Source organism: Syngnathoides biaculeatus, chromosome 6, assembly GCF_019802595.1.
Source record: "Syngnathoides biaculeatus isolate LvHL_M chromosome 6, ASM1980259v1, whole genome shotgun sequence".
Lineage (NCBI taxonomy): Eukaryota > Metazoa > Chordata > Actinopteri > Syngnathiformes > Syngnathidae > Syngnathoides > Syngnathoides biaculeatus.
Genome location: NC_084645.1, coordinates 28852932 through 28873186, shown reverse-complemented (window position 1 = coordinate 28873186; position 20255 = coordinate 28852932). Strand labels below are relative to the sequence as shown.

The 20255-nt window shown below is 40.6% G+C and overlaps 1 protein-coding gene across 8 annotated transcripts in view; it reads left to right on the top strand.

Annotated features, from left to right (window-relative positions):
- Window positions 1–20255, top strand: part of nts (neurotensin) — a 44875-nt gene that overhangs the window by 2612 nt on the left and 22008 nt on the right. Inside the window, exons 1-4 of one of the 8 annotated variants that reach the window (XM_061823158.1) lie at window positions 3229–3410; window positions 5928–6045; window positions 7013–7368; window positions 7515–7560. The gene's annotated coding sequence lies outside the window, so the exon portion shown is untranslated. Of the gene's footprint in view, window positions 1–3228; window positions 3411–5713; window positions 5813–5927; window positions 6046–7012; window positions 7369–7514; window positions 7561–10510; window positions 10581–16837; window positions 17560–20255 lie in introns of those variants that run through there. The other 7 variants (XM_061823160.1, XM_061823161.1, XM_061823159.1 and 4 more) reach the window with 7 other exon arrangements.

The window sequence follows — 20255 nt, the reverse complement described above, 5'->3', positions numbered from 1 at the left end:
ACCTGGTCAAAGACACCAGAGACAAAATTGTACAATTCCACTCAGCTGCAAAGGGCTATGGAGAAATTGCCAAGCATCTTGGTGAAAAAAGGTCCACTGTTGGAGCAATCGTTACAAACCCAGTCCCCAGACCTAAACCCAATAGAAAATCTTTGGAGGGAGCTCAAACTCTGTTTCTCAGCGACAGCCCAGAAACCGGTCTGATCTAGAGAAGATCTGGTGGAGGAGTGGGCCAAAAATCCCTCCTACAATGTGTGCAAACCTAGTGAACAACTACAGGAAACATTTGACCTCTGTAATTGCAAACAAAGGCTACTGTACCAAATATTAACATTGGTTTTCTCAGGTGTTCAAATTCTTATTTGGAGCTGCATCGCACAAATAAATTGTTTAAAAAATCATACGTTGGGATTTCTGTATCTTTCTTGTTCGATTATCTCTCTCACAGTGGACATGCACTTCCGATGAGAACTTCAGACCCCTCCATAATTTCTAAGTGGGAGAACTTGCAATACTGCAGGGTGTTCAAATACTTATTTTCTTCACTGTATGTACATAATAGAATATATTGTATGTGTTTGCCAATATTTTTTCAACATCATCGTACTTTGATTACATTGTTTTGAATATCTGCTCTTCTTCAACTCAGCGGAATAAGTTTAGTTTGCTTAACTTCCAGAAAAATGTATTTCGGCGGCAACTGTGTATTACGTAAGAAGCATTATGGATAATCGTGTGGAACAAATTCTTTACAGCGTGAAACAAGGATTTCTTTCCATTCGGTCACGCTCGGAGTGGATTTGTTGCTCAAAAGCGGCTTTCGATGAGTCACGGGCGAGACGTTTGCGGATGGGCGTCCTCGTCGTCGTCGTCGTCTTCATCACACAAGCGCACAAAGTCAGACAGGCGACGACTCGCAAAGGAGGCGACAAGTCGCCAATACATCGAGTGCATCGGAGCCAACACCAAGCCAAAAAGAATGACCTAACAATACAGTACATCCATTGTTTTTATTTTTACTTTAAGAAGAACCCTTTTTTTTCGTCCTTAAATTTTCGTTTGATTTTTTTTTTTTTTAGGTTTTTGAATATTTAAAAAATGAAAGATTACAACTTCATTGATAGTCACTCATTTTATCTTATACGATAATTAGGTTTTTTTAAATGTTTCTTTATTCTTGGAATAAAGTAAATACATTTTAATTATTTAATATAAGTGTGTAAATAATATATTTAAATATTTATTTTACAATGTTTTTATGCAAAAATATTTTCTGAAGTACACTTTTTTTAAGTGTAAAACGTTTTCTTACATTTGAAAAGCCTTTTTTTGTTTCCTTTAAAAAGTTCCAACTATTTCAAAACATGTAAAAATAAGTACTACCTGAGTATAAAAATAAATATGAATATTACAAATATTTTGGGAGAAATCACAACTTACATTTTATAAAATGTACGACTTTTGAATAAATAAATAAAAAAAGACTAACTTGTCACTAAACTGAAATTGTAAATCTATTTTTTAAAAATTGGGTTTTGAAAAAAAAGGTTTAGAAACATTTAAAGTATCTTTAAAATGCTATTTTTATGGATTAAAAAAATATTGTAAAGCACAATTGGCTAATGATCACACTAAATTTTAGCTTTGATAAGAAATATATAATTTAATAATACCTAATACTATCTTTGATCTGTTTTCTGAGCCGCTTATCCTCACAAGTGTTGCAAGTGTGCCAGAGCCTATCCCAGCTATCTTTGGGCAGGAGGCGGAGCACATCCTGAACTGGTTGCCATAGAAACAAACAAAGCAGTTGTCCATTGTGCTGCCTGCACAAAAACAATTTCGTTGTATTTTAATTTTAATGTGCCAATCCACTTTTAATCGAATGTTTATTTAAGTTCAGTTTTGATGTTTACAATTTTCCCAAATTTGAGTGCAGTGCTGATGTTCACAAATGTTAAGCTTTATTAATTTGACACCGTCTTAAAACAATATTAAACATACTTTAAATCAACTCATTACTATGCTTATTATTAATTGATTTGAGGATTTTATGGATTTATAGTTTGTTTTTTATTTATATTAAAAAAAAAAATATATATATATATATAAATTATAAAAAATAAAGCCTATCCATGCATCCATTTTCTTAGCCGCTTATCCTCACAAGGGTCATGTGGTAAAAATAAAACAGTAATGAAAATTTTTTTTTATCTGTTTAATCGTACGTCATAATTTGTACCTTAGTTTTTTTAAAATCTACTTACAAAACTTATTTAATCATAGTCATTTGTATGATGGATATTTTCTTAATAAATATTAAAATAAATATTATAAATATTAAAAATAAAAACACCCAGGCTTTGTCTCCTATAACTTTGTGTCTGATTAATAAATAATTTCATTCAAACACTTTTGACAACATGTTTCATAATCAATGTAATTCAATTTTAGCCCTGAAATGTGGAGAATTCTCCAAATTGTTCATTTAACCTTTGAACCTTTTGCCTCGCTTACATTACATCACGTCATCATCATCAAAATCACAATCAATGGAAGCCTTCTTGACCTTTAACCTCCATTATCCATCTTGTGAATCAATCGCGTTATTATTACAAAGTTATGACACGGCTTTCAAAACGTCTCCCACCCGCGGCGTGAAAACGCGTCGTTTCACCGGGCGACCCTTGAACTCACCTTGTAGTCATTTCTGCATCCGAAAGTATCAAAAATATCAGCTCTGTTGCCGTCAGCGAAAATTTCTGAAAAATAAAATAACACATGGAAATAGATGTAAACTCATACTGATGGGTGGATGTTTTGAGTTATGACTAAATACAAAAAAAAAAACCTCACAAAGAAAGAGAAATGATAGTAATTTATGCTAATAAATTATGTTCATTGACCATGACAGCAGTTCTAGCAATTATGCTTCCACAGATATATATATAAAAAATAACACCTTGTGAATTCAACATTGATAATCTGTTACTAATGTTTCAGAGGGACATTTGTGTGTGTGTGTGTTAGGTACGGAGGCATCGTCGCAGGATGGATGAGCGAGCGAGCGTTGAGCGCAACGCAATTATGCGTGGCTGAGATAAGGTTAACGCCCCCGCCGAGCGCTGGCTAAAGGTCAAACACATTCATTGGCACTTCTCAAAATGCACTCGGCACTGGGCCAAATGTGCCAACCCGCTAACCCGCTGACGTCGTTTTGATGGCGCTCGCCCGCTTGGCTGCGCTCACTGTCAGCGCTTGCTTGTGAAGAGAGTTCGCTTTCGTTTGTCCCTCAACCCGGTCATTAGAAAATTGTCATCGCGAGGTTCGCACGGCGGAGTTTTGGCTGATGTGTTGGCCTCGCGAATATGACCGTCATAACATCTGACTTTCATAGTTTGGTTCTTCCGGTGAGTAATTTGCATGTCCTTCCTGTGATTCTACGCTTTCTTCCTGGTCCATTTGGCTGCCAATCTGTCCATGATTTGTCTTTTTTTTTTGTTACTATATAAAGGTCAAGTGTCATGAAATACATGATTTTTAGTATGTTATTAATGGGGAAAAAGGCAGCCGGTATGGACCCATCCGTTTTTTCACCACAAAACCTGATTTTGACATATATGACTTTTTGTCACTCCCGCCGTGAAAATCCTCTCGAGGGATTTGTTTTCGAGAAGAACCAGGAAGTGAGATTAGTAGCAAACACTCACTCAAGCGGTCTGGTATGTTTCTACTAGTTTTACCTGCTCGAAGTTAGCTCGTTGTTCCCTTCTGTTAGCCAAAATGCCGGATCATTGTATTGCTGAATATTGCTCGAATTCATTCTTCATACTTTTCCAAAAGACCCGGTTCGCCGTGAAAAATGGATTGCACGGGTGCAAAGGACGAGAGCTTCGTGGGTTCCAAATGACAGTGTATACAGCTACTAAAAAAAAAAAAAAAACAATAGTTCGAGGGGGGGGGCGTAATCCTCTCAGAATGTAAGAAAAGTTCCGCGTACGTACGTCATGGGTGCTAAATGTGTCGATGTACCCGTCAGCACCGCGGACGGCTTTGGCTGGCTTGGCTCATCGCGGCACCACCCGGGAGGCTCATACATACTGTCTGGGAGTCTGTTGTTAGTTAGAAGTGATCCGCATATCATCTAAAAAATGCTCGAAATGAAACGATAGGGTATATTGCCCCAGTCACTTCACTCGATTGTGTCCGCGACAGACGGCTTCAGCGACACCTCATCCATGGCGAACGGCTTCTGCCGGGCTGCCTCATACATACTGTCTGGGAGTATGTTCTTAGTTAGAAGTGATCCGCATATCATTTAAATATGGCTCGAAACGAAACGATAGGATAATATTGACCAGGTCACTTCACTCGATTGTATCCGCAGCGGACGGCTTCGGCGGCGCCTCGTCCACGGCGGACCTATTCGACCGGGCTGGCACATACATACTGTCTGAGAGTCTGTTAATAGTTAGAAGAGATCCGCATATCATCTAAATATGGCTCGAAACGATAGGTTAATATTGCCCCAGTCACTTTACTCGATTATGTCTGCAGCGGACGGCTTCAGACGGGCTGGCTCATACATACTGTCAGGGAGTCTGTTGTTAAAAGTGATCCGCATATCATCTAAATATGGCTCGAAACAATAGGATAATATTGGCCCAGTCACTTCACTCAATTGTGAGATGTTCTCGTCTTTGGAAAGAGCTTCCGTGTCCCACAGTAGGTGGCACAGCGTGTTTTCAATGGCGAATGTCCTGGTGTGACGTAATGAACAGACGACGCTGGCAATATGACTACCACTTGAATGTCGAATGAGACTTCCGCAACTTTGCGCGAGGATGACGCGCTCTCTGCTCATATTTATTTTTTCATATAGACATTGAAGTGAATAATATTATATATAAATATATTTTATTCCAATATCTATTTTAGAATGTTTATAAACATGACACTTGATCTTTCAACTATTTGCGTGTGATGGGGACCGGACCGCGAATAGTGAAGATCCAGAGATAATTAATGGCCATTATGATTCAATTGACAGTTTTTTATTAACCCAAAATATTCTTGAATGAATGGAGGGAAGGCAACAATAATAATAGTAATAATGATGGATTCTCCCCACAAAAGAGAAAAACAACAATTTGAAAACTGGACAAATGTCAGGTCAAAATCCGCCTATGCCGAACCGCAGAGGTCAACTGTAACTGAAATGGAACTTGATCTTCACCACGATGTAAATTAAAAGCAGAAATTGACTAAAAATAAATGGAAACAATTTTCCACCGCTGATGTTGTTTGGTGTCAAAGTAAAAAAAAAATAAAAGTTCAAAAGAAAGGGCTAAAAATGATCCATACTTCTTTTGTGCTCTCTCACTGCTAAGGGTTTTGAGGACGGACCCCTGCGGGACTCCATGCAGACAACCTGATATTTGTTCTAATTAAAGCGTCATCTTCATCATCATTGTCATTGTCAAGGGAGTGAGGTGTGTATGTGTGTGTGTGTGCGTGTGTGTGTGTGTTTTTGCACGCACACACAAGCTCATGCACACACACATGCTGGCAGATGCGGACCTCATCACGCGGCACAGATGTGCACCTTATGTAAAGCGCTCGTGCTAATTGCGGCTAATTGGTAAAACAGCGGAAGAAAACACTCGGCCTCATTAAGGAATCACAAGCTGCTAATTCAAATGCATAGTGAGAGCAAATATAGATTGTATGGAAATAAACCGTGGCCATTACAAAAAATGTATCAACTCTACGGGCAATATCGAAAGTCATATTTCACATTATTTACCATCATGTAAGTGTAACAATAAGCTAATCATTAATCGATAGCGCTCATACTCTTCTGGGTTTGCGGGGTACTGGAACGTATCCTAGCTAACTAGCTAACACCCTGAATTGTTCGGTTGCAGGGCGTATCTACGTATGAAGTATAGATAGAACCAGACAAGCGCTCGCACTCACGTCACTAAGCGGGAAGTGAACCCACGCCGCCTGCACTCGAGTCCGGCAAATGGATCATCGGTGACGGTAAGATAATCACTGTTTTCATTTTCAAATGCAATTTAATCATCTTTTGTTTTTCATCATCAATTCAACTCATTTAATACAATTGACTACAATTAGTACTGTAATTGTAGAGTTTTTTTTTAATCAAAGTATCAAAAGAAATGAAGCACTGTCAATGCAGATTTTAATTTGTTAATATTGAATCTTCAATTACAATGTTTCCTTATTCTGTTTAACTGAAATGTTTCATTTAAATTGGAGAAATAATTTCAAATTTGCATTTTTACTTTGTTGTCCTCTTAAAGGGAGAGGAATCAATTTACTACATGCTGTATATTTTTATAAATATTAAATGTCCTACACTTGTATTACAAAGTGAACTCCGTTTAATATGAACTTAATTTGATTTTAAATATTATTTTATCGGACCGTGGTCGACTGGGTAGCACGCCTGCCTCACGGTTCTGAGCACCTTGGTTCAAATCCGGCCTCACTTGTGTGGACTTTGCGTTTTCTCCCTCCCTATTCCTACGTGGGTTTTCTCCAGGTACTCCGGTTTCCTCCCAGTTATCAAATGAACATTGGACCCACCGATGATTAGAAATGTGGTCTCAAGCGGGTTCTGTCCCATTAAATGGACGCAACAGCGATTATTGAATTTAACAATATATCTACATGCTTCTTTCATTTTACGCTCTACATTTGACACAATTCAATTGGTGAGATTGGCTGTTACCAAGGGACAGGGATAAAGTTTATATCAAAATTAATCACGCCATATACATATTTTGTTGGGGAATTTTTTGGGAGGTCAACTTTTTTACCTTTCTAGGGAGAAATGTGGGGAAAAAAATCTGTCAAAGTACTGTACATATTTTCATCTGTTTCTGTTTTATTTGGGGCAATATTTGATACCATATATACATATTTTTTTAACCTCGCTAAAATCCGAATCCTCACGACTACTATCCTCTAATCCTACAACCAGGGAGCGGCTTTGCATCTGGCATTTCTGAGGCCGGTAACACTTACCACCCACTGGAGAAAGAAAATAAATAAGCTAAGGGTAGCGATGAGCTAACGTTAGCGACACCTATATTGGACCACAAGGAGGAAGACAACAAGGACACCTACCAACCATTGGGAGTGTAATTCAATAACCAACGACAAGCTAACGCTAGCGACGAGCTAACGCTAGCGACGAGCTAACGCTTGGACCACAAGTAAGAAGACTACAACTGCAACGAGGACCGTGGGGACTTAAAGGACGCTGGACTAGTGGACACAACCCTCAAATTCAACCTTCTCCACTTCTGCCGTCTGAAACACTGCAGGGAAATTGTGGTTTGAGTCTTTTTTTATCTCTCTTTTTCGTCTATCTTCATATGTGTTCGGACCCTTACTTTAATTTATAGCCTATGTAGGATGTAAATCGTGGACATTGTGTGTTGACTTTGTTTATGTGATTGCCTTTATTTGACTTTCTGCAGCACTATGGGTAGCACAAGCCAGTGCAATCTGGAGGCCGGTCCCAAGGTAGGATTTGGGTTAAGATAAATGCGTCAGGAAGGGCATCTGGCGTAAAACTGTGCCAAACCCATATGAGCATTCATCAAAGATTTGATACGATAACAATTTAATTATACTGCTTACTACGCCTTACCAGCCACCCATTTTTAATGGTCAAAACAGCAGCCGGTATGGACCCATCCGTTTTGTTCACCACAAAACATGATTTTAACGTATATGACTTTTTGTAATTCCCGCCATGAAAATCCTCTCGAGGGATTTGTTTTCGACAAGAAGCTGGAAGTGACGTTGGAGGCAGTAGCGCGCTCAAGCGGACTCAATTTGTTTCGATTAGTTTTACCTCCGGGAAGGTAGCTCGTTGTTCCTTCGTGTTAGCCAAAATGCCGGCTCGTTGCATGGCTGGATATTGCTCGAACTCGCGGGAGGATGGATTTACCCTTGATAAGTTTCCAAGAGACCCGGTTCATTGTGAAAAATGGATCGCATGGGTGAAAAGGACGAGAGCTTTGTGGGTTCCAAATGACAGAATAACAAAAAATAATAGTTTGGGGGGGGGGACGTAATCCGTCCTTTATAATGTAACAAAAGATCCTCGTACGTATGAAGGGTGCTAAATGTGTCGATGTGCGCGTCGGGCGGCTTCCGCATCGAGCTCGCCAGCGAAGGCTTCCGCATCAGGCCCGCTGGGGAAGGCTTCCGCGTCGTGCCTTCCGGACGAGCACGGCTTCAGCCGGGCTGGCTCATACATACTGTCTGAGAGTCTGTTGTTAGTTAGAAGTGATGCGCATATCATCTAAATATGGCTCAATAAACACTAGGGTAATATTGCCCCGGACAATTCACTCGATTGTGAGATGTTCTCTTCTTCGTGTTTGAAGGGGCGTGTCCCATAGTAGGGGCCACAGGATGTTTTCAATGGTGAATGTCCCAGTGTGATGTCACGGACAGGAGATGCAGCCAAAATGGCGACCACTTGGATGTCGGATGACATAATGGTGCTCTCCGCTCCCATTTCTTTTTTCGTATGGACATTGAAGTGAATAATGTTATATGTATTTTTCATTTCAATATCTATTTTAGAATGTTTATAGGGATGACACTTGACCTTTAAGGTTTGTATCCTCACTAGTCATTTTGTCACATGGAGACATAAAAAATGAGAAGGTTCACTGCACTTGCTTTTTCATTCAATTTAATACATAAGCGTCATAATAATCTCAACACGAGTCACTCCAGGTCTTTGTGAACATTACTGTATGTGGTGATTATATTCAAGTTGAACGTAATCCCATTCAAAACATAAAGAATAAAGTGGAGTTCTGTGGTCATGGTTATAATCCGGCAATATTTTGGGAGGCACGGTGTGGCAGTTGTCAAATGTTGGCCTCACAGTTCTGAAGACTCGGGTTCAATCCCGGCACTACCTGCGTGGGTTTTCTCTGGCTATTCCAGTTTCCTCCCACATCCCAAAAACATGCCACATGAATTGAACATTCTAACTTGCCCCTCGGTGTGATTGTGAGTGCTGCTGTTTGTCTCCAGGTGCCCTACGATTGGCTGTCAACCAGTTCAGGGTCTACCCCGCCTCTTGTCCGTTGACAGCTGGGATAGGCTCCAGCACTCCCGCGACCCTTGTGAGGATAAGTGGTTGAGAAAATGGATGGAGCTCATATTTGATATGCGTCGAGGACGTGACGTCATCTTTAGTTGACGTGTCCATGAAGTGACATCACGGAGGACCGATGGTCCCTCCTCACCCCCCCCCCCCCCCCCAGTATTCTAACATCTTCCCCGTCAATATTCTAACTAATTCCAAATGCAGAAACGAGACGAGTCCGCTGTTTCTGTCTCTGCCGCTTTCACCCCATCGACCCGTAATTTTCCGCACGATCACGTTGCGTTTGGTAACGCTATTGTTCTTGAAAGATACAGACGTCCACTCACGCACATACGTGCGGTATGACGCACGCAAATAAAGTGTCCCGATGACAGCGAGAAAGGCGGTAGAGGAAATTTTAGCGCACAGAAGCGAGCTCTTCTTCCTCATTGGTTTCTTCGTGTTTTTGTCATGGTGTGAAAAGCCACTTTTGGTCACGCACCAGCAACGGAGCGAAAGGATCCGCGGTTTACGCTCACGCCCGATTAACACCTTAAGTGATCCTAAACGGAGATGCTAACCCGCCGTCACGCTGTCACGCATTCATTAGCGTCACTTTATAGCAGAGACAAGGACATAACTGTTGGGACGCAAACGTTCAACGGAACATTTGGAAGTAGGACGAAAATAACCAATTCACTTCCAAATTGCAACAAAATATAATTTAGGGGTTACTTTAACTTTTCTACTAATGTAAACTTGATTGATTGATCGTAAAAAACTAGCATAACCTAATGTAAGTAATGTAATGTAGTTAAAGTAATGTAACTAACAATGTTACCAACTAACAATGTACAAGCTTTATTAACATTAGCTGATAGTGGTTTCAGCTAGCTACGGAGCTTTATTGCGGGGCACTTTTCATGGACCTTCATTGAAGCTAAGAGCATATTTATGCGAATGGTGGCTCGTTTCATTTAGCATGACCGTAACAGCTTATACGTGGATTGACCGCAGAACCGATTATTTATATTCCCATTACAGGTGGAAAAATGTTTGACTTTTTTTTAGTGTATTGCTCGCCCTGAGGGAAGCGTGTTCTAAAGAATCCTTTTTTAAAGCAGTTGCGAATGAGTACCGTAATTCCTGGCCTACAAGCCGCGACTTTTTTTCACACGCTTTCAACCCTGCGGTTTATGCGGTGATGTGGCTAATTTGTGCATTTTTTTCCTAACAGCCACAAGGGGGCACTCGAGCAGAAATGGTGAGAATGAGACCGGTGGATTATATAGCCAAGGAAGTGACTTTTACCGGGTCTGTTAGCGCTGTGGTAGCGTTAGCGCTGTGGTAGCGTTAGCGCTGTGGTAGCGTTAGCGCTGTGCTAGCGTGTTGCTGCTGTGTTACTGGCGTGTCTCAGTGATTTTTACTGGTAAATTTTATTTTTTGTTAGCGTTAGTGTTAGCCTTAGTGCTAGTGTTAGCGCTAGCTTTAGCGCGGCGGTAGTGTTAGCGCCGGGTTGGCGCTAGCGTTAAACTCTTTCTGTGCTCCGTCTTTGTAAATAACTCGTGTTTGAATGTGTGTTTCAATGTGGCCACTTCTGGCTTTTAGGGTTAGGAAAATGGTATTTCCTTTACAAATGTACTCGGTGAGGCTTATAACCAGGTGTGCTCTTAGGCCGGGAATTATGGTATTTACACTTTCAACCTGATCCATGCGCTCTGTGATCTATTGCTTCGTCGTTGAATTGTCAAGTCCTCTTGTTTTTTGCGTATCCATTCCACTGCATCCATTTTGCAGCCACACGGTTTGATTGTGCGTGCGTGCCTCACGTTGCAGCCACGGGCTTCAGACCAGAACTGACTTTAAAGGATTGTGGCGGTGTAGTGTGGAAGGGATTTAGCGGAGTGGTGGTGGGGGGTTGGGGGTCGGTGGCATCCAAATAAGTAACCATGGGGACCTGTAATCCTTCTGAGTTGTGCGACAACTCCATCGTACTTAAAAAAAAAAAGAAAAGTAAAAAAAAAAAATCTCGTTACAACTAAATCCCAAGTCGACCAGTGAACGTCTTTTCCACCCCTGTTAGGTTTTATACATCTGATAACGAACCATCTTTTAAAAATACATATATGAGGATTTGTTTGCTTATTAGCTTTGTCACTAATAAATGCTCATACTCAGCATGCTCGTTAGCTACATCACAATACTATCATAGGAGATAACGCAAAGTTTATAAGTAACTTTTTTTTAAGACTATCAACTCTCTTGCGGCTGCAAAAAGAAGTTAACAACTGTCTAATGAAACTAAAATCCAGTAAATCTAGTCAGTCAATGATGCAGTTAAGTCAAAACAAAATCGACGACGATAAAATATGAGTAAACAATTTGGTCAGATGACGCAAAGCGAAGGTTTTATGTGGAACAGAGAGATTTTGCAAGGCAGTACTGCTACACAGATAGGAATAAGAAGATAAGAACAAAGATGGTGTCATAACAAGGCCAAACGTGCAAGGACACCCTTGAAGATTACACGAGTGCAGACAAAATCATTACACCGCAAACACATTTACGCTACACTGTTATTACAGAACTCCAGACACTCAACAGCAACAATCAAAGATATTTTTTTTCCCCATCATTATTATTTAATTGTTTGGAAAGACACAACATGGCACATAAAACATGATATCCCATTAGTTACAATTATTAGCAGTTACAAGTTATAACTTTTTTCTCCCAAAATGTGTTAGCGATGATATTTGACACTATGTTATTCATAATATGAGATATGACATTAGCTACAGAGTTGATATTATGTATGAAATGACAGATACAATATTAGCCATGCTGTTAGCGAGAACATTGGCCACAGTGTTAGCAGTGATGTTAACCAAGATGTTGGCAATTTTATTAGCTACAGTATTAGCAATGATTGCAGCAATGATGATAATTACTGCATTCTAGGCTTTCGCCACATTGTTAGCCTTGTTGTTTTCTTAGATGTTAGCCATGAAGTTTGCTATTCTTTGAACCATGATGCTAGCAGTGAAATGACATTAGTCACAGTGTCAGCTGCAGCTTTTTTCCATGTGTGCAATAACATGAGCTACAGTGTTAGCCATGATGTTCCCGACAGATTTAGTTGACAAGCTAGCAACTGTGTTAGCTCTGGTGTTAGCAATGACTTTAGTGTCAACTGTGATGTTAAACACGATGTTAGTCAGGGTATTAGCAACAACATTAACAACAGTGTTAGCCATGATTTTAGCAGCGACATTAGCGCCAATATTTTGTACGATTATAGGAATGACATTGGCTGCAAGAAACTTATATCCAGTACTGTGTTAGCCATGAGCAAAGAATAACAGACTATTTGTGCATGTGAGACACATACTAGGGTGTCTATGTGTGGTAGATGACGTGATGTCCTGACAGGCACAGCAAGCAGCACCTGTTTGCTTTGCTTGCGTACGATGGCGGCGCAGTGGGCACACGGGGTCGCGAGCCACGACCCTTTCTAGTCATTAATGTGGAAGCATCTGGATGCAATGCGCACGCACACACACACATAAATCCTAGCTTTGATTGAATAGGAAACGCCCTTCATTGTTCTCCCCTGCGAGTGAAGCCTGGCCCAACCACAGACCTAACATAAAAATGTCATCTTACGTAAAATAATAGGACTGAAAAACACTTAATTCTGACTGTAATCAGATTTGACCCTAGTTAAAATTGTGGAAAACCCTGCTGCAGTTGTCATTCTAACGCTGTCGCGAGCAACATCATGGCAAACAGAAGCTTTTACAGGTCCCGTGTTTTGGCTATTTAGACTTCGACAGAGTGAGTAAATCATGTGGATTTAGTGTAACAAACAAAAAAAAATCACTTCAACCCTAACCCCAAAACACCTCAGTTGTAATACAAGTGTCCAGAAAAGACCCTTCGGACAGCGAGTTCTGCTTGACCAAGTTTTGTATCCGTGCTGTCCGTATTTGGCTGCGACTGCTCCATTTCCTCTGATTAGTTGCCTCCTTGTAGAAGTCCCACTTGTGTGTATGTTAAGTTGATCGCGCTGGCTCAGGAGCGGAGAGGTAGAAAGAGAACTTTGTTAGTGATGTAGATAAGCTTGAGAAAGTGTAACGACCCAATATGAGGGCTCTCGCCAGAAAAATGTTTGGAGCTCAGAAGTACGCGGAAGATATTAATAAAAAGCACCAGAGAGCCAATTTTACATACAAAAGACTTGTAAAACTTCCATCCATCCATTTCCAAGGCCCTTATCCTCACAAGGGTCATTGGTTTCCTAAAATATGGGACCCTTAATTAATGACTGGTCCAAAATCTTTGATCATGGCTAAGACACTAGCTTACATCATAGCTAAATCAATAGCCAACGTCATGGCTAACACATCGGCTAACACAATGTTTAGCACTATTGCTAACATCATGACTATAGTAAAACCTAATAACTCGCACAGAGGTAAATACATAAATGGTAATGTACTCACTAAATTCACAACACCATAGCTATTGCTAAAGTCATACCTAGCAACCTGTCCAGCACTAGAGTCAACGTCCTTGCTAACAACGAATTTATTTTCATTATTAGTGATCTTCTGAGTAGCTATGTTAACTACTAGTAACAACTACTGCATATGGCGTTCACAGCCTTTTGAAAACTGCTTGCCTGCCTCGGGTGCACCTGTTTGTTCCACTCGCAAAGCTGTTCCGAATCAAAGCGTCCCTCCAGATAGACCACAATCATGAACAGGAGGCACTAAAGTGCTGTACAGCTTTTGAGCTAGCAGGAAACATCAATTAGCACACCTATATAATATGCTTTTTACTCTTTTATGACTGCAACTCCTCATTAAATGCTTCACTGAGGCGCCACATGCTGAGTCTTCAGAAGCTCAACTTTCTGTCTGGATGAGAACTTTGAATGTTTTGATTTTGTAGATCAAACGTGAAAATTAAACACAGACGTGTGTTAACCTCCGTAGCACACTAAATATAAACTAATGAGACAAAATAAAAAACACAAACTTATGGTTAACATTATGGTGGCCAAACAATAAAATACATGTAGATTTCTGAAATGTTTTTAATTGATAGGAATGAAGTTCAGAACTAAGAAAACATTAAAACCAGTTAAAACAAAACAAGCTGTAATTGGTTTTCGGATTTTTGGTGCATCACTCGTGTAACCTGTGGTGTTAGCTATGATATTAGCCGGGATGTTAGCTATTATGTTACAAAGGATGTCAGCGTATGTGTTGTTAGCATTGCTACTAGCCATGGTGTAAGTTATGATCTAAGCGCAAAATGTTAGCCACGATGTTAGCTATTATGTTACAAAGGTTGTCAGCTAATATGTTGTTAGCAATGCTATTAGCCATGGTGTGAGTGATGATGTTAGCTACGATGTTTAATGTGTTACTCGTGACACCACTGCTACCAGTTATTTTAGCTACTGTTTTGATGTTTGTTACAGTATTTGAAAATTATGATATGGTCAAATCAATATCAGTTTTACATGCCAGAAGTTAAAAATAGCGTGAAAGGGGGCCCCATACTTTGGCCGCCTGCTTGGGAAGACATAATCACAAATAACAATGACGGCACTGTAACAAATGCTAAAAAAAGGTCCTTTTTGACCTTGACGTTAACATCCTGCTGCATGTTGTGTATGTGTGCGGGCATGTGCACACGTGGGGGTGTGGGTGGGGTGGCGAAAGAATTCTTTCACTTGCCGGAAATGGAAAATGGAATGGTCTGGAACGTAAACGTCACAAAAATTTCAATTGAACAGAAAGTTGTGTTTGACATTTACTTTTAGTCTCCCGTGTGGTCCTCGAATAATGAAATCGGCGGGGCTGACAAAGGTTATGTCTACATTCTGTTGAAACATACCATAAAATGCCTGCAAAAGATGGAAAAAAAATATAAATGGTAAGCCAGATGGAAAAGAAGTTCTGATGTTAGCGACTGTGTTAGCGATGTCTTTAGATACTGTGTAAGCTAGGATGGGAACAATCACTTTATGAAATTATTCATTCTTTTTGCTCGGCTGTCGCCTGCCGCCATAAGGCGAGCGAGTCGCCTGGGAGTGGAACGGAACTGTTGAGGTGTTCTGTCTCTCACTTCTGAATGTTTGGCGAATGACAAAATGAGTTTTTCTTTCAGGATTCGGAACGTAATTACTTTAGATAAAATATTAGCCATGATGTTATCATGACTTCAGCTAATGTGTTACCCATAATGTCAGACATGGTTTTAGCAGTGATGGTCATTATGGTGTTAGTCATATGTTGGATATGATGTTAGCTACTGTATTAACCATGAGAATAGTCCATCCATCCATCCATCCATCCATCCATCCATCCATTGTCTACCGCTTTTCAGGGTTGGGTCGCAGGGGAAGTAGCTTCAGCAGGGATACCCAGACTTCCCTTTCCCTAGCCACTTCTTCCAGCTCTTCCGGAGGGATCCCGAGGCGTTCCCAAGCCAGCCGAGAGACATAGTCTGTCCAGCGTGTCCTGGGTCGTCCTCGGGCTCTCTTTCCGGTGGGACATAACCGGAACACCTCACCAGGGAGGTGTCCGGGAGGCATCCGAATCAGATGCCCCAGCCCGCCTCATCCGGCTCCTCTCAATGCAGAGGAGCAGCGGCTCGACACTCAGCCCCTCCCGGATGACCGGGCTTCTCGCCCTATCTTTAACACCCTGTGGAGGAAACTCATTTCGGCCACTTGTATCCAGGATCTTGTTGTTTCAGTCACGACCCACAGCTCATTCCCATATGTGAGGTTAGGAACGTAGATCGACTGGTAATGAGAATAGTGACGATGTTAATTCTTAGGTTAGCCACAAGGAACAACAGAACGAAGCACATAAGAATTATAAACTAAGTCTGATTGTGGGGGTCAAAATAGTTTTTGATAGCCCTTTGAGCCTCAAAGCAATCTTTGGATGAATTTTTATTTTTTGTAGGGGGGGGGGGCGTGGGGGCAAAAAAATCTTCAGTTTAAAATGGGCTGCTTGAACTCTGCTCTGAGAGCTGATGGAGTGAGACGGGAGTCAATCATTTTCCTCCAAAGAGACTTGAGTGTGAAAAGTCTCTCAGGTGATTGACAGTTATCGCAAACCAAATCTTCGACAGGAGTGATCGGCTTGCAGTGTGACGTGCCAGTCATCAGGTGAAATAAATCGCATGTGGAGTTTGCATGTTCTCCCCGTGTCTGCGTGGGTTTTCTCCGGGCACTCCGGTTTTCCCACATACCTAAAACATGCAACATTAATTTGACACTCTAAATTGCCCCTTGGTGTGATTGTGAGTGCAGCTGTTTGTCTCTATGATTGGCTGGCAACCTGTTCAGGGTGTAACCTGCCTCGCGACCCTCGTGAGGATAAGCGGCAAAGAAAATGGATGGACGGAAGGATGTTCACACACTGCAAAAGCTAATATCAAATATAGTAAGCCAAAAACAAACATTTATTCATGCTATCACAAGGCGCACGAGCCCTACAAGCACATACAACATTTTAACACGGTGTAGCACCTTAGCTTTCTCACTTATGGACATTTCGACAGCTTGACGTTTCTTTTTAGGCGCGATTTATAAATACAACGGTAGCTATCATCACAGCTAACATTATGGTGAACATCATGTCTTACATAGTAGCGGATATCATGGCTAATGTGACTAAACGCCATTGCTATCACAATGGCTAACACTACAGTTAAAGTCATGGTTCATTCAGTAGCTGATGGAATAGCATTGCGAACGTCCTGGCTAACAAAATAGCTAGTATATTGCTAACATAATGACAAACAGTAACTCACACAATGGCTAATGAGCGAGTTCGCAAAATGTCATACTAACATAGTTGTGAAAATGCACCAAAAAATGCCTTCCAGAAAGCTCTGAAAACTGCAAAGAAAAATACACCTGATTTTTGGGGTACTATATGCGATGTTAGCATTAATATTTCTTACTTTGTACCATCAGCTGATTCTTATTCTGTAAACAGTTATGTTGGCTCGTGTGATAGCCCTGACCATATCACTTGGGCTTGATGTTAGCTATGTTGTTAGCTATAATATGAACTGCAATATTAGCCATGTTGGCGGCACGGTGGGGCAGCTGTAGAGCGTTGGCCTCACAGTTCTGAGGACCGGGGGTTGAAATCCTAGCCCTACCTGTGTGGGGTTTGCATGTTCTCCCTGTACCTGGGTGGGTCTCAAAAACATTGAAGTAAGTGGACACTCTAAATTGCCCCTAGGTGTGATTATGCGTGTGACTGTTGTCTGTCTCCACGTGCCCTGCAATTGGCTGGCAAGCAGTTCAGGGTCTACCCGCAACCTAGTCGATGGCAGCTGGGATTGGCTCCAGCACTCCAATGACCCTTGTGAGTATAAGCAGCTCAGAAAATGGATGGAACACTAGATTTAGCATCCTGTAGCTGTCGGGCTAACATGGTGGCCATGTTGGGGAGGTCATTGTTCCCATTGAGGGTAATGCACAGAGACTAAAATGAAGTTGCAACTTGCTTATTTTTCAAGTGATTTTCACAAAGGTTACTGTTTTGTCAATGCCAAAGCCTTTGCTATGACTACTCAACATTTAAAAGAAAACAGAAATGTATATATTTTTACATGTGAAAGGGACTTCCATTTACCTTACCCTAATTGTACTCCATTTTACGCAAACCCAATGCAACATAATATACCAGCATCTTTGATGTTTTGGATTTCTTGCCATCCACACGCGGGAGTGGCGAACTTTCTTTGGATAAACATGCCGCTTCCTGCTCGCACTTCCTGTGCTACTTGTACAGTAAGCAGCTTCAGTCAGCTGCTGATCAAAATCGTGAGGGTTCTTGCTTTGACATTTGCCAGGAATTTTTAGGAGCTGCAAAAACAACCGTCACATTTCTCTTACGTCATTTGGTTCAGTAAATTGTGTGAGCCAGAGTATCGAACGATTATTAACTTACTGACTGTACATTATTGAGTGACTGAATGTGTTAAGGGTTAACAATCTGGGTAGCTAAATAATTCACAACCTAACTAACCTTGTTCCTCTACAAGATTCAATAGAATATTGGTAAGTTAAATTTGATAGAAACTTGCAAACTACCTATATACCAACTTGACAAAATCTAACTAACTAGAAAACTAACTTGATCATGAATTAACTAACTAACCCTGTTCTTTGACAAAATTTCTTGGCAAGTGTAGGTTATGTTCTTTCTCAGTAAACTCACAAGCTACTTATTTTTTTTTTCTATCTTATTTTAACTTTGTTTTTATCACAGCTTTAAACCTTTGACAACTTTTGGAGCTTGAACGTTGTCTTATTTTGAACTTTGCGCTATTTTTGTGGGAGATTCATAGTGCTCTTGTTTTAACCTGCGCAACAGTTGAAGGATTTATGGCACAATTATTTTAGCGTGTAAAAGATTTCGAGATTCATGGCAGCCGTTCCAACATAAATTCCAGCATTTTTTTTTTTTTTACAATGTCTTTTTCAAATTTGTGCAACGTTTGGAGATTTATGGTAGTCTTATCATGTTATAGTCAGTTCATAAGTGTTTATGCAATTCAGACATTTACGAGATTTTCTCACACATTTAGCATCAAGTCTTAACTATAACAACTATAAAAAGTGTGTGTGTGTGTGTGTGTGTGTGTAGGGAGGGAAAGGGCAGGGGGGGGGGTCTGCAAGTTTATTATACAAGCCAGTTCACTTGCGTTTCACCATTAGTTTTGCTCATGCACACAGTCTCAGACAAACACATACATTAAAGTGGGGGAATTCATCTCTGTTTCACACGTCAATTGGCTGCTGTAAAACCCAATACCCCCCCCCCCACACCACTACCACCACCACCACCACCAATTTGTCGCGGAGAAGAGGACCACAAAAATGTGTTTATTCAAAATTGACTCACACCATAATGGGGTTTTTATGCTAAAAACCGCCATTTGATTCCGCTAAGCAGAATATGAAGTGCAGGGAATGCTCTGCTCTAGCGGCGCAGATGAATATACAGTACTGTAAGAAAATGAGTACCGGTATTCCATAAGTAGTCATGGCAACAAATCGTCCATGACACCATGGGCTTTGGAGCGTTGAAAATGGATGATGGCGCGGTTAAAAGTAGGCTTCTACAAGACAAGCAGTCCGATTCGGGTTGATCAGGTGAAGAATAGCATGTTGGCATTATTTTGTCTCATGACTATATCAGCTCTCTGCTAAGTAACATATTCTACTCCAATTTACGTACAATAACATGAGATCTAAAAATAGTGGCAGATATTAAAAAAAAGATTTAAAAAAATCTCCAAAATTTGCAAAACACTACAATTTTGTCGAGGAAAAAGGTAATATAGTTTGTTAGCTCATCAGTTAGCAACATGTGCAGTTGGGCTGTTTAGATATTAGCTAGCGATATAGTTTAGCTAGCAAATAGATGTTATGATATTATTTAGTGAGTTAGCAAAATTGTTAGCTAGCTCTTACTTGTCCCTGTACTTGTATACAGTGAATACTCGGTTTTCGAACTTCTCCGTTCTCGAATAAATCGTTTTTTTTAACGAAAATTTCAAGATTTTTTTTAACTTCTGTTTTCGAATGAAAATCGGTACTCGAACGCCCCGGACAAAACCCGGAAATAACACAACGCGCGCGGGCCGACCAGCTGACCTACGACGCAGGTTGTTATTGTGTATAACGCAGCCTCTGTATGCAGACGTGTCCCGGTCGCTACATTTAGAATGGGGAAATATCGATTCGGTTTTCGAACAAATAGCTTTTCGAACCACCTTCTGAAACGGATTGTGGTCGAGAACCGAGGTTGTATTGTATGTAGCAGGCAGTGTTCTGATAAAGGTGCACAACCACAGATATTCTGAAGATTTTGGGAACAGGAGGCAGCACATAGACCAAAAGGCCATTTTCTTTCTGTTTGCATTCATCTGTTTTAGTTAGATGTGCAGTTAAAGTCCCTGTAAAGTGAAAAAAATGCATTGTTGTTGTTAACAACCCTGCCACATTAAAACCCATATTATAGAACTTTAAAATATAAATTTTAAATGAGGC